Genomic DNA, 12,417 nt, shown 5'->3' with positions numbered 1-12,417 from the left:
CCGGCCCGCCAAGAACCGGCCATAGTAGCGAAGCCCGCTAAGACGCCAGCTGCAACAGCGACGCTGATCCAGGCCGCCGCCATGCCAGGCGCGGCCCGCCAAGACCAGGCCGCCGCCATGCAGGGCGCGGCCCGCCAAGACCAGGCCGCCGCCATACAGGGCGCGGCCCGTCAAGACAAGAATGTACCTCTGTTTACCCCGGCCTGCAAGGCCAGAGCAGACACCGCTCCCCAGTCTAGGAAGTCCCTGATAGGTGCGGACCCCGAATACTGGAGACTGAAGGCTGACCTGGAGGCCAAGTTCCCACAGGAGATGGTGGACCGGTATCTGCTCCCTCCGCACACCCCCAAGGCGACTCCTGCAGCGACCACGCCAAAGAGTCCCCCGCCCGGGCCTGCTGATGAAAGTCCATCCCCAGCACTGCCACGACAGGAGTGTTCAGAAGAACTAAGGGGGAGGGGAGGCCAGAAGGCTGAGGAGCTGACTCCGGAGCCATCAGCAGTGGATTCATACCCCGAGCCAGAGATGTTGCCATACTCCTCTGGGACGAAGAAGACCCGATACCCTCCGCTGAAGAAGATCTGCCCAAAAGCCTCACCTGGGAGCTTGTAAGCTGTACCCCGCAGAATCCAGTCCGCAAGACACGGCGCCGTAGCAGATCCAAGTTCACCCCTGCACCACAGTCTCCAGAGCGGAAAGATGAAATAACGGCCAGAGACTTGGAGGAGAAACGGTTCCTGAGAAGGGCCAAAGCCCAGGTCAGAGGACCCCTTTGTCGAGGAGTAGTAGAAGATTTCAGCCTAAAATCAGGATACGGCTTTATAGTTGCACCTGGTATGAAGGTCGGCATCTTTGTCAATAGAAGAGACGTGAGAGCCCATTTGCCCAGAGGACATCCTGGAAGAAACCTACGGATGGGAGACTCAGTGGAGTTTACAATGCATCAAGGAGAAAGAGGCTGGTATGCACTAGATGTTACACCATGTCCTAAAGAAAAAGAAACAGACAGAGATAGAGAAAGAACAGACAAAGAACCCACTGATGAGACCACCACGGACGATGAAAGAGATCGAGAAAGCAGCAGGTGCCGCAGCCCTACAGGCCCAAGCCCTGGTGAGGAGGAATCCACGTAAAGCAAGAAAAGTAAAGTACAGAAGTTACCAGTTTGACAAGTTTTGAAAAGTTTGTAACGTTACTGTTTAAGAGATGTGCCCACATAAACTAATGTGAGAAATGAACCTTAAGGCTATGAACTGGCTATAGCCACAAACTCTCGCAGTGTAAATAGTTACACCAGAGGGTACCACCACCAGAGCCAGCCTGTTTAGGGGCTTGGCTCGCCTGCAACCAGGGAGCACGTCCATTATGGGGCCTTGGCTTACCTGCAACCAGAGAGCATGCCTGTTTATGGGGCCTGGCTCTCCACCACAAAGAGGGTACCTGGTCAGCACCAACTGTGGAGGCCGCCTCTGCATCCTGCCAGAAGAGGCTGAAGGCGCGGCTCCACCAGGCCAGGTATACCCTGAAACCACCAGATCCTGGAAGCCGCCTCTACATCCTGCCAGAAATGGCTGAAGGCGCGGCCAACGGGAGAGGAAGATTGGAGGAAAGGTCTGGGGAAGTAGATGGCCCAGATCTGGTTACCAAAAGGACCGGTGACCTGCCTCCTGAAAGGGTTTAGGGTGGGTTAACGGACTTGTGGGTGGAGGGTGGTGATGTATGGTACCTGGTGGTTTTAGAACGTTTTACCATGTTTTAATGTTTTATGCATTTTAAAATGTTGTCTTGCAGCCCGAGGACGTGCTGGTGATAACTAAGGGGGAATGTGGTGCCCCTGACCTGGTCAGGCACCACTGAGTACTGCACCCATGCTGGGGACAGTGCAACACAGGTAATCCAGAAGGCTGACCGAGGTGTGACTACACAGGCGCATAGTGATCAGGTCTCACACATGTACCTTTGAGAGGACCCCTGGGGATCCCAGGAGGGGGCAAAGCCTTCACCTCCACTGGAATAGTGGAGGGGGTAAAAAGCCTCCATCTCCACTCAAGGGGTGTGGTGGAGAGCCTGGTTGCTAGGTGGCGTAGGCAAGAACAGGAGAGGAGGAGCAGTGAGCCGGTTCAGTGTGCAGTTCAGGGGGAGCAGACGTCAGGAGCAGACCCCTGGGGCTGTTGCAGTCTGACAGCGTCCGCGCAGTGGCTACCGACGGGGGAGAACGGTCACCTAGTAGTGCTACCCGAAATCCATCTTCAGCTAAAGAGAGAGCAACGGAGTGGGAAGTAAGGAGACTGCTAGGGAGTTACCAGGCCCAAACGGGTAGTAGGTCCCAGTGCAGGGATAGATCCACCTTTCCTTGCCAAACCTGCTTGAGGGGGCACTTCACACCCCCAAGATCACACTACAACGTCCGCAGCCACGTCGCCACAGTTAGGGCCCATAGTTCACAGGAGGCAAGCAGCCGGAGTGTCCTGGTCCAGGCTACAAGCAAACGGACAAAACGAAGGGGAGAGAGGCTTCAGCAACTTCCCTGGGTGACCCCCATAGGGACTAAAAGTCGGGGTTACCCCAAAACGCAAAGGGCTAAGGAAGGCGAGTCGGTAGTCACCCTCATCAGTCAGCCCGAAGGACACCTGGTTCCAGCCTGGTTCATCCCAGCTACGCCCGGGTTACTCACTCTGCCACCTTCTGTGAGTAAAACCCCTGAAAGACATTTAGCTTGTGTGGAGTTATTCTGCGCCTTGTGGTTCTACACACCTACACAGGGCCCTGGGGCTTGCCTCACTCTCAGGAGGCTATTACAACTGACTGCACCCACCATCAGCCCCAGGCATCCCTTAACCTGCAGTGGCGGTCCCCACTGACCGCAATTCTGAGAGTGGCGTCACGACAATCCTAAAAGAAGATCTCCTACCTGTGACAAGATCCAGCCGAGTGGAGTCCCTGAAGGTAATGCACCGACACAGCACTGGTGGGGCTTCACAGGACCCTGCCCTCTGAATTTAGCAATGGCCCTCTTGCTGCTGGGACTGGTGGTACGTCCCTTTCCCTCTGTGGTAGGCCGCGCAGGCCCTCTCTGGTGCTTCTCTGCTGGAGTCCACACCGGGCCCTGATGATGCAGCTGTACCTTCGGGCTGTTTATGGGCCAGGTGCTTGCAGCTCTCCTGCCCTTCGGATTCGGCTACCAGGGAGTATTTTAGGCCCTGGTGGCCACAGACTCCGATGTCCGAGTGTCTTCTGTGCCTCTCTCCTCCTCCTGCTTCCCTGGGCCAAGCTGCTCCAGCTCTAGGCCCCAGTTCCACAGGACAGCACACTCTGCGTCTGCACTCTCTGCTTTCTCCTACACAATGAACACTAACTCCTCCCTCAGGCCAGACTTAAGGAATGCTCCCTGGAACTCCAGGTTCAGAGGGAGAACTGCGTTGGATGTTAAACTTACTGGCCAATAGACCCCCCAATTACCTCCAGGCTCAGCATCAACCCTTTGGAGGGGCAATGCTGTTGTGGCGACCAGGTCCTGGGGCGCCACAGTACCACCATTGCAGCCAATCCATCACCCCGGAGGCCTCATACAGCAGCGGCAGCTTAATAGCCGCAAACCACAGGTGGCGTCACAAATATAAACTTTAATTACCCCCAACACCGAAGCCATATTAATTGACACCCACCAGGGTACGGAGTCGGGCCCAGCCACCACTGACTACCCCCCGGACCAGTCCGGCCCAACACCGGGTGTCCCATAGCCCTGGGGTGGGCGAGTCATCTGCAATAATATATACCTATCAGGAGCCCATATATCCTTATGTCCGCAGTAATATATACCTACCAGGATCCCATATATCCTGATGTCTGCAATAATATATAACTGCCAGGAGTCCATATATCCTGATGTCCGCAGTAATATATACCTACCAGGATCCCATATATCCTGATGTCCGCAATAATATTTAACTACCAGGAGTCCATATATCCTGATGTCCGCAGTAATATATACCTACCAGGAGCCCATATATCATGATGTTCGCAGTAATATATACCTACCAGGAGCCCATATATCCTGATATCCGCAGTAATATATACCTACAATGAGCCCATATATCCTGATGTCTGCAGTAATATATACCTACCAGGTGCCCATAAATCCTGATGTCCGCAGTAATATATACCTACCAGGAGCCCATATATCCTGATGTCCACAGTAATATATGCCTACCAGGAGCCCATATATCCTGATATCCACAGTAATATATACCTACCAGGAGCCCATATATCCTGATATCCCCAGTAATATTTACCTACAAGGAGCCCATATATCCTAATTTCTGCAGTTATACCAACCAGGAGTCCACATATCCTGATGTCTGCAGTAATATATACCTACCCGGAGCCCATATATCCTGATGTCTGCAATAATATATACCTACCAAGAGCCCATATATCCTGATGTCTGCAAAAATATATACCTACAAGGAGCCCATATATCCTAATTTCTGCAGTTATACCAACCAGGAGTCCACATATCCTGATATCCGCAGTAATATAGTAATATATACCAACCAGGAGTCCACATATCCTGATGTCTGCAGTAATATATACCTACCCGGAGCCCATATATCCTGATGTCTGCAATAATATATACCTACCAAGAGCCCATATATTCTAATGTCCTCAGTAATATATACCTACCAGGAGCCCCATATATCCTGATGTCCCCAGTAATATATAACAACCAGGAGCCCATATATCCTGATGTCCCCAGTAATATTTAACTACCAGGAGCCCATATATCCTGATGTCCACAGTAATATATACCTACAAGGAGCCCATATATCCTGATATCCGCACTAATATAAACCTACCAGGAGCCCAAATATACTGATGTCCGCAGTAATATATACCTACCAGGAGCCCATATATCCTGATGTCTGCAGTAATATATACCTACCAGGAGCCCATATATCCTGATGTCCGCAGTAATATATACCTACCAGGAGCCCATATATCCTGATGTCCGCAGCAATATATACCTACCAGGAGCCCATATATCCTGATGTCCGCAGTAATATATACCTACCAGGAGTCCATATATTCTGATGTCCGCAGTAATATATACCTACCAGGAGCCCATATATCCTGATGTCCTCAGTAATATATAACTACCAGGAGCCCATATATCCTGATGTCCGCAGCAATATATACCTACCAGGAGCCCATATATCCTGATGTCCGCAGTAATATATACCTACCAGGAGTCCATATATTCTGATGTCCGCAGTAATATATACCTACCAGGAGCCCATATATCCTGATGTCCTCAGTAATATATAACTACCAGGAGCCCGATGTGAAGCCCCGCAGGTGTTGTGTCGGTGCATTACCTTCAGGGACTCCACTCGGCTGGTTCTGGTCACAGGTAGGAGATCTTCTTTGTAGTCGTGACGCCACTCTCAGTATTGCGGCCAGTAGGGACCGCCACTGCAGGTTGAGGGTCGCCTGGGGCTGATGGTGTGTGCAGTTAGTTGGAATAGCCTCCTGAGAGTGAGGCAAGCCCCAGGGCCCTGTGTAAGTTTGTAGTACCACAAGGCGCAGAATAACTCCACACAGGCAGAATGTCTTTCAGGGTTTTTACTCACTTCAGGTGGTAGGGTGAGTAACCCGGGCGTAGCTGGGATGAACCAGGTGGGAACCAGGTATCCTTCAGGCTGACTTTATGAGGGTGACTACTGACTCGCCTTCCTTAGCCCTTGGTGGTTTGGGGTGACCCCGACTTTGAGTCCCTATGGGGGTCACCCAGGGAAGATGCTGCAGCCTCTCTCCCCCTTTTGTTTGCCGTTTGCTTGTTCCCCGGACCAGGCCACTCCAGCTGCTTGCCTCCTGTGACCTCTGGGCCCTCACTGCGGTTACGTGGCTGCGGCTTTTGTGGTGTTGTGGTGTGGGCTTTAAGAGCCCCACACTGGCAGGTTTAGCAGGGAAAGGTGAATCTATCCTCGCTTCGGGATCTGCCGCCCGGTTGGGCCTGGTGCTCTCTAGCAGTCTCCTTACTTCCCACTCCGTTGCACTCTCTAGCTGAAGCTGGCTTTCAGGTAGCACTCCTAGTTGACCGTTCTCCCCCGTCTGTAGCCACTGCGCGGACGCTGTCAGATTGCACAGCTCCAGGGATCTGCTCCTCACTTGAGCTCCCTGGACTCTACACTGCACTGGCTCACTGCTCCTCCTCTCCTGTTCTTGCCTACGCCACCTAGCAACCAGACTCTCCACCACACCCCTTGAGAGGAGATGGAGGCTCTACCCCCTCCACTATTCCAGTGAAGGTGAAGGCTTGCCCCCTCCTGGGATCCCCAGGGGTCCTCTCATGGGTACATGTGTGAGACCTGATCACTATGCGCCTGTGTTCCACACCCCGGTCAGCCTTCTGGATTACCTGTGTTGTACTGTCCCCAGCATGGGTGCAGTACTCAGTGGTGCCTGACCAGGTCAGGGGCGCCACATTCCCCCTTAGTTATCACCAGCACGTCCTCGGGCTGCAAGACAACATTTTAAAAATGCATAAAACATTAAAACATGTAAAACATTTTAAAAACACCAGGTACCATACATCACCACCCTCCACCCACAAGTCCGTTAACCCACCCAAAACCCTTTCACGTTGGCCGCGGCTTCAGCCACTTCTGGCAGGATGTAGAGGCGGCTTACATGGGCTGGTGGTTTCAGGGTATACCTGGCCTGGTGGATCCGCGCCTTCAGCCTCTTCTGGCAGGATGCAGAGGCGGCCTCCACAGTTGGTGCTGACCAGGTACCCTCTTTGTGGTGGTGAGCCAAGGCCCCATAAACAGGCGTGCTCTCTGGTTGCAGGTAAGCCAAGGCCCTATATACGGACGGGCTCCTCCTGGTTGCAGACGAGCCAAGCCCCTAAACAGGCTGACTCTGGTGGCGGTGGTGCCCTCTGGTGTAACTATTTACACTGCGAGAGTTTGTGGCTATAGCCAGTTCATAGCCTTAAGGTTTATGGTTTTCTCACAATAGTTTTTGTGGGCACATGCTTAAACGTAAACGTTGCAAAACAAACTTTTTAAAACTTTAACTGGTAACTTCTTACTTTACTTTACTCTACTCCTCTTTACCAGGGCTTGGGCCTGTTGGGCTGCGGCACCTGCTGCTTTCCTGCTCTTTGTCGTCGTCTGTGGTCGTTTCATCTATAGGTTCCTTGTCTTTTCTTTCTTGATCTTCATCTGTGTCTTTATCTCTGTCTTTTCTTTCTTGTTCTTCATCTGTGTCTTTATCTCTGTCTTTTCTTTCTTGTAGCATGGGGTGGCTGTAAGGTTTGCTGGTGCATAGTGCTACGTCAAGCGCGTACAGTCCTCTTTCGCCTTCATGCATAGTGAATTGTACTGAATCCCCCATCTTTAGGTTTCTGCCAGGGTGTCCTCTAGGCAGATGAGCGCTCACATCTCTTCTGTTGACAAATATCCCTTCTTTGATACCAGGGGCTACAATAAAGCCGTATCCGCTTTTCAAATTGAAGTCCTCCACAACTCCTCTACAAAGGGGTCCTCTGACCTGGGCTCTGGACTTTCTCAGTAACCTTTTCTCCCGCAGGTCTCTGGCTGTGACCTCTCTCTGCTCTGGGGATGGCGGTGCAGGGGAAAACTGGGTTCTACTGCGGCGCTGTGTCTTGCGGCCTGAACTCTGCGTGGCACAGCTTGCAAACTCCCAGGTGAGACTTTTGGGCAGTTCTTCGTCAGCGGACGGTGTCAGGTCTTCCTCATCCCAGCGAGAATAGGGCAGCATCTCTGGCTCTGGGTATGGATCCACTGCTGGTGGCTCCGGAGTCAGCTCCTCAGCTTCCTGGCCTCCTCTCCCCCTTAGTTCTTCTTGGCACTCCTTTGGTGGCAGTGCTGGGGATGGGCTTTCTTCAGCTGGTCTGGGCGGTGGACTCTCTGGCGCGGCTGCAGGGGTTGCCGGAATCTCCTTGGGGGTATGCGGAGGGAGCAGATACCGATCCACCATCTCCTGTGGGAACTGGGCCTCTAGGTCAGCCTTCAGCTTCCAGTATTCAGGGTCCTCTCCTATCAGGGTCTTCCTAGCAGGGACCTCTCTGGACTGGGGAGCGGTGTCTGCTCTGGCCTTGCAGGCCGGGGAAAATAGTGAGGTAATCTCTTCTTGGCGGGCCGCGCCTGGCATGGCGGCGGCCTGGTCTTGGCGGGCCGCGCCCTGGATGGCGGCGGCCTGGTCTTGGCGGGCCGCGCCTGGCATGGCGGCGGCCTGGTCTTGGCGGGCCGCGCCTGGCATGGCGGCGGCCTGGTCTTGGCGGGCCGCGCCTGGCATGGCGGCGGCCTGGTCTTGGCGGGCCGCGCCCGGCATGGCGGCGGCCTGGTCTTGGCGGGCCGCGCCTGGCATGGCGGCGGCCTGGATCAGTGTCGTTGTTGCAGGGGGCTCTGTGCAAGCTGGGCTGGACGTCGCTGCAGCAGTCTGGGCTTGGCGGGCCGCGCCTGGCGTGGCTGCGGCCTGGTTCAGCACCTCACTTGCGGCGCGGACGAGCGTTGCTGCGGCGGTGGGGTCTCGGCGGGCCGGGCCTAGCAGGGCGGCGGCCTGGGTCAGCGTTACGCCTGCGACGCGGATGAGGGTCGCGGTGGCAGCCGGTTCTTTGCGGGCCGGACTGGGCGTTGCTGCAGGGACCGGGTCTTGGTGGGCCGAGCAGGGCATCGCTGCGGCCGCTGGGGCTTGGAAGGCCGCACCTGGCGTGGCTGCGGCCTGCTTCGGCGTCGCCGCACCGGACGCCTCTTCGGGAACCGCGGGCGTGGCAGCAGGGGTCGGGGCACTTGCGCTGGCCGGGGCATCACTCGACTCACCCACCGGTGGCAGCATCGGGGTCTGCGTCATCGCCGTCCTGTCTGGCACTCGGCGCGCGGCTCTCCTTTCATAGGCCCGAACCGCCGCGGTCATCTCCAGCATTTCCATTCGTTCTTCCCGGATCTGCTCCACAACCCGGGTCTCCAGTCGGTCGCAGAACTGGGCCAGCTCCCGATACCACCAGGCAGCGGAGCCCGGTTCTGGATTTCTGCGGTCAGACGCCATTTCTTCTGCGCCCTCTTCTGCACGACTCTCCAGCTGTGGACTCGCCGTTGCCTCTGATAGCAAGCTGTTCAGTTTCTGCTCTGCCTCTTTCAGCAGCTCCTCTCCCAGCAGCAGGCTTCTGGCTCCCTTTCTGTCCCGACGTCTCTGGACGCTTCCACTCTCATAGCTGGCAAGGTCAGAACTCTGCAGGGGATCTCTGGGTAGCCACACCTCTTCGTGGGCGGTAACTTCTCCCAGCGCGGGCTGCTGTTGTTTTTCAGCGCGCTTTTCATGGTGGCAATATGGCGGCGCTTCCAATTTTTCAAGCGGACCGCCCAGGCACATGGTCACCTGTCTGAACAGGTCTAGTCCTTATCCTGTTCGTGACGCCAGATGTGAAGCCCCGCAGGTGTTGTGTCGGTGCATTACCTTCAGGGACTCCACTCGGCTGGTTCTGGTCACAGGTAGGAGATCTTCTTTGTAGTCGTGACGCCACTCTCAGTATTGCGGCCAGTAGGGACCGCCACTGCAGGTTGAGGGTCGCCTGGGGCTGATGGTGTGTGCAGTTAGTTGGAATAGCCTCCTGAGAGTGAGGCAAGCCCCAGGGCCCTGTGTAAGTTTGTAGTACCACAAGGCGCAGAATAACTCCACACAGGCAGAATGTCTTTCAGGGTTTTTACTCACTTCAGGTGGTAGGGTGAGTAACCCGGGCGTAGCTGGGATGAACCAGGTGGGAACCAGGTATCCTTCAGGCTGACTTTATGAGGGTGACTACTGACTCGCCTTCCTTAGCCCTTGGTGGTTTGGGGTGACCCCGACTTTGAGTCCCTATGGGGGTCACCCAGGGAAGATGCTGCAGCCTCTCTCCCCCTTTTGTTTGCCGTTTGCTTGTTCCCCGGACCAGGCCACTCCAGCTGCTTGCCTCCTGTGACCTCTGGGCCCTCACTGCGGTTACGTGGCTGCGGCTTTTGTGGTGTTGTGGTGTGGGCTTTAAGAGCCCCACACTGGCAGGTTTAGCAGGGAAAGGTGAATCTATCCTCGCTTCGGGATCTGCCGCCCAGTTGGGCCTGGTGCTCTCTAGCAGTCTCCTTACTTCCCACTCCGTTGCACTCTCTAGCTGAAGCTGGCTTTCAGGTAGCACTCCTAGTTGACCGTTCTCCCCCGTCTGTAGCCACTGCGCGGACGCTGTCAGATTGCACAGCTCCAGGGATCTGCTCCTCACTTGAGCTCCCTGGACTCTACACTGCACTGGCTCACTGCTCCTCCTCTCCTGTTCTTGCCTACGCCACCTAGCAACCAGACTCTCCACCACACCCCTTGAGAGGAGATGGAGGCTCTACCCCCTCCACTATTCCAGTGAAGGTGAAGGCTTGCCCCCTCCTGGGATCCCCAGGGGTCCTCTCATGGGTACATGTGTGAGACCTGATCACTATGCGCCTGTGTTCCACACCCCGGTCAGCCTTCTGGATTACCTGTGTTGTACTGTCCCCAGCATGGGTGCAGTACTCAGTGGTGCCTGACCAGGTCAGGGGCGCCACACCATATATCCTGATGTCCGCAGCAATATATACCTACCAGGAGCCCATATATCCTGATGTCCGCAGTAATATATACCTACCAGGAGTCCATATATTCTGATGTCCTCAGTAATATACACCTACCAGCAGCCCATATATCTGATGTCCTCAGTAATATATACAAACCAGGAGCCGATATATCCTGATGTCCGCAGAGGTCCCCTGAGGAAGTCATCAAGAAATACGTATTGGGACTTTTCCCCTTGTGCGTCTGCATGTGAGTGCTACAATTGGTGGATTCCCCACCGGGCTATGTGTCTGGGTAATGTGCCTATGGTTATTTACTAAGTGTTATCCTGTCATATACTGTGAACCTGTTTATTGTAAAGGCACTTACACTGGCCCTGCTGGGAGTATACCCCTGTCTACCGGACTACGTGTTTGGGTTATGTGCCTTTGGTTATTTACTAAAGTGTTTTCCTGCCATCTACTGTGAACTTGTTTTTTGCAAAGGCACTTACACCGGCCCTGCTGGGAATATACTCCTGTCCATCTGCCTATGTGTTTGGGTAATGTGCCTATGGCTTTTGATTAAGTATTATCCTGTCATTTACTGTGAACCTGTTTATTGTAAAGGCACTTACACTGGCCCTGCTGGGAGTATATCCTTGCGTGTACCTTATTTGATCCATGCAGCCCCACATGGGGTTCTCTGTTCGCTCTTATGTGTCATTTAACCTCTTCACTTGTTATAACGTTTTATATCCCATGTAATATTTATATGCCTGATCCAACCAAATGAAAAATTTTTCTATGTGCAATCTGCCTTGTGTTGGTGGTTCCTGGGCCATGGGATATGATGTAATATAAGGCAAACTCAAAGACTTCTTTTTCTGCTGTTTTAATATAAACCTACCAGGAGCCCATATATCCTAACTTCTGCAATTATACCAACAAGGAGCCCATATATCCTAATGTCCGCAGTAATATATACCTACCAGGAGCCCATATATCATGATGTCCGCAGTAATATATACCTACCAGGAGCCCATATATCCTAACTTCTGCAATTATACCAACAAGGAGCCCATATATCCTAATGTCCGCAGTAATATATACCTACCAGGAGCCCATATATCATGATGTCCGCAGTAATATATACCTACCAGGAGCCCATATATCATGATGTCCGCAGTAATATATACCTACCAGGAGCCTATATATCCTAATGTCCGCAGTAATATATACCTACCAGGAGCCCATATATCATGATGTCCGCAGTAATATATACCTACAGGAGCCCATATATCCTAACTTCTGCAATTATACCAACAAGGAGCCCATATATCCTAATGTCCGCAGTAATATATACCTACGAGGAGCCCATATATCCTGATATCCGCAGTAATATAAAGCTACCAGGAGTCCACATATCCTAATTTCTGCAGTTATACCAACCAGGAGTCCATATATCCTGATGTCCGCAGTAATATAAAGCTACCAGGAGTCCATATATCCTAATTTCTGCAGTTATACCAACCAGGAGCCCATATATCCTGATGTCCGCAGTAATATAAAGCTACCAGGAGTCCATATATCCTGATGTCCGCAGTAATATATACCTACCAGGAGCCCATATATCCTAATTTCTGCAGTTATACCAATCAGGAGCCCATATATCCTAATGTCCGCAGTAATATATACCTACTAGGAGCCCATATATTCTGATGTCCGCAGTAATGTATACCTACGAGGAGCCCATAGATCCTGATGTCCGCAGTAATATATACCTACCAGGAGCCCATATATCCTAATGTCCGCAGTAATATATACCTACGAGGAGCCCATA

This window comes from Anomaloglossus baeobatrachus, chromosome 6, assembly GCF_048569485.1.
Source record: "Anomaloglossus baeobatrachus isolate aAnoBae1 chromosome 6, aAnoBae1.hap1, whole genome shotgun sequence".
Lineage (NCBI taxonomy): Eukaryota > Metazoa > Chordata > Amphibia > Anura > Aromobatidae > Anomaloglossus > Anomaloglossus baeobatrachus.
This window is presented reverse-complemented; position numbering follows the sequence as displayed.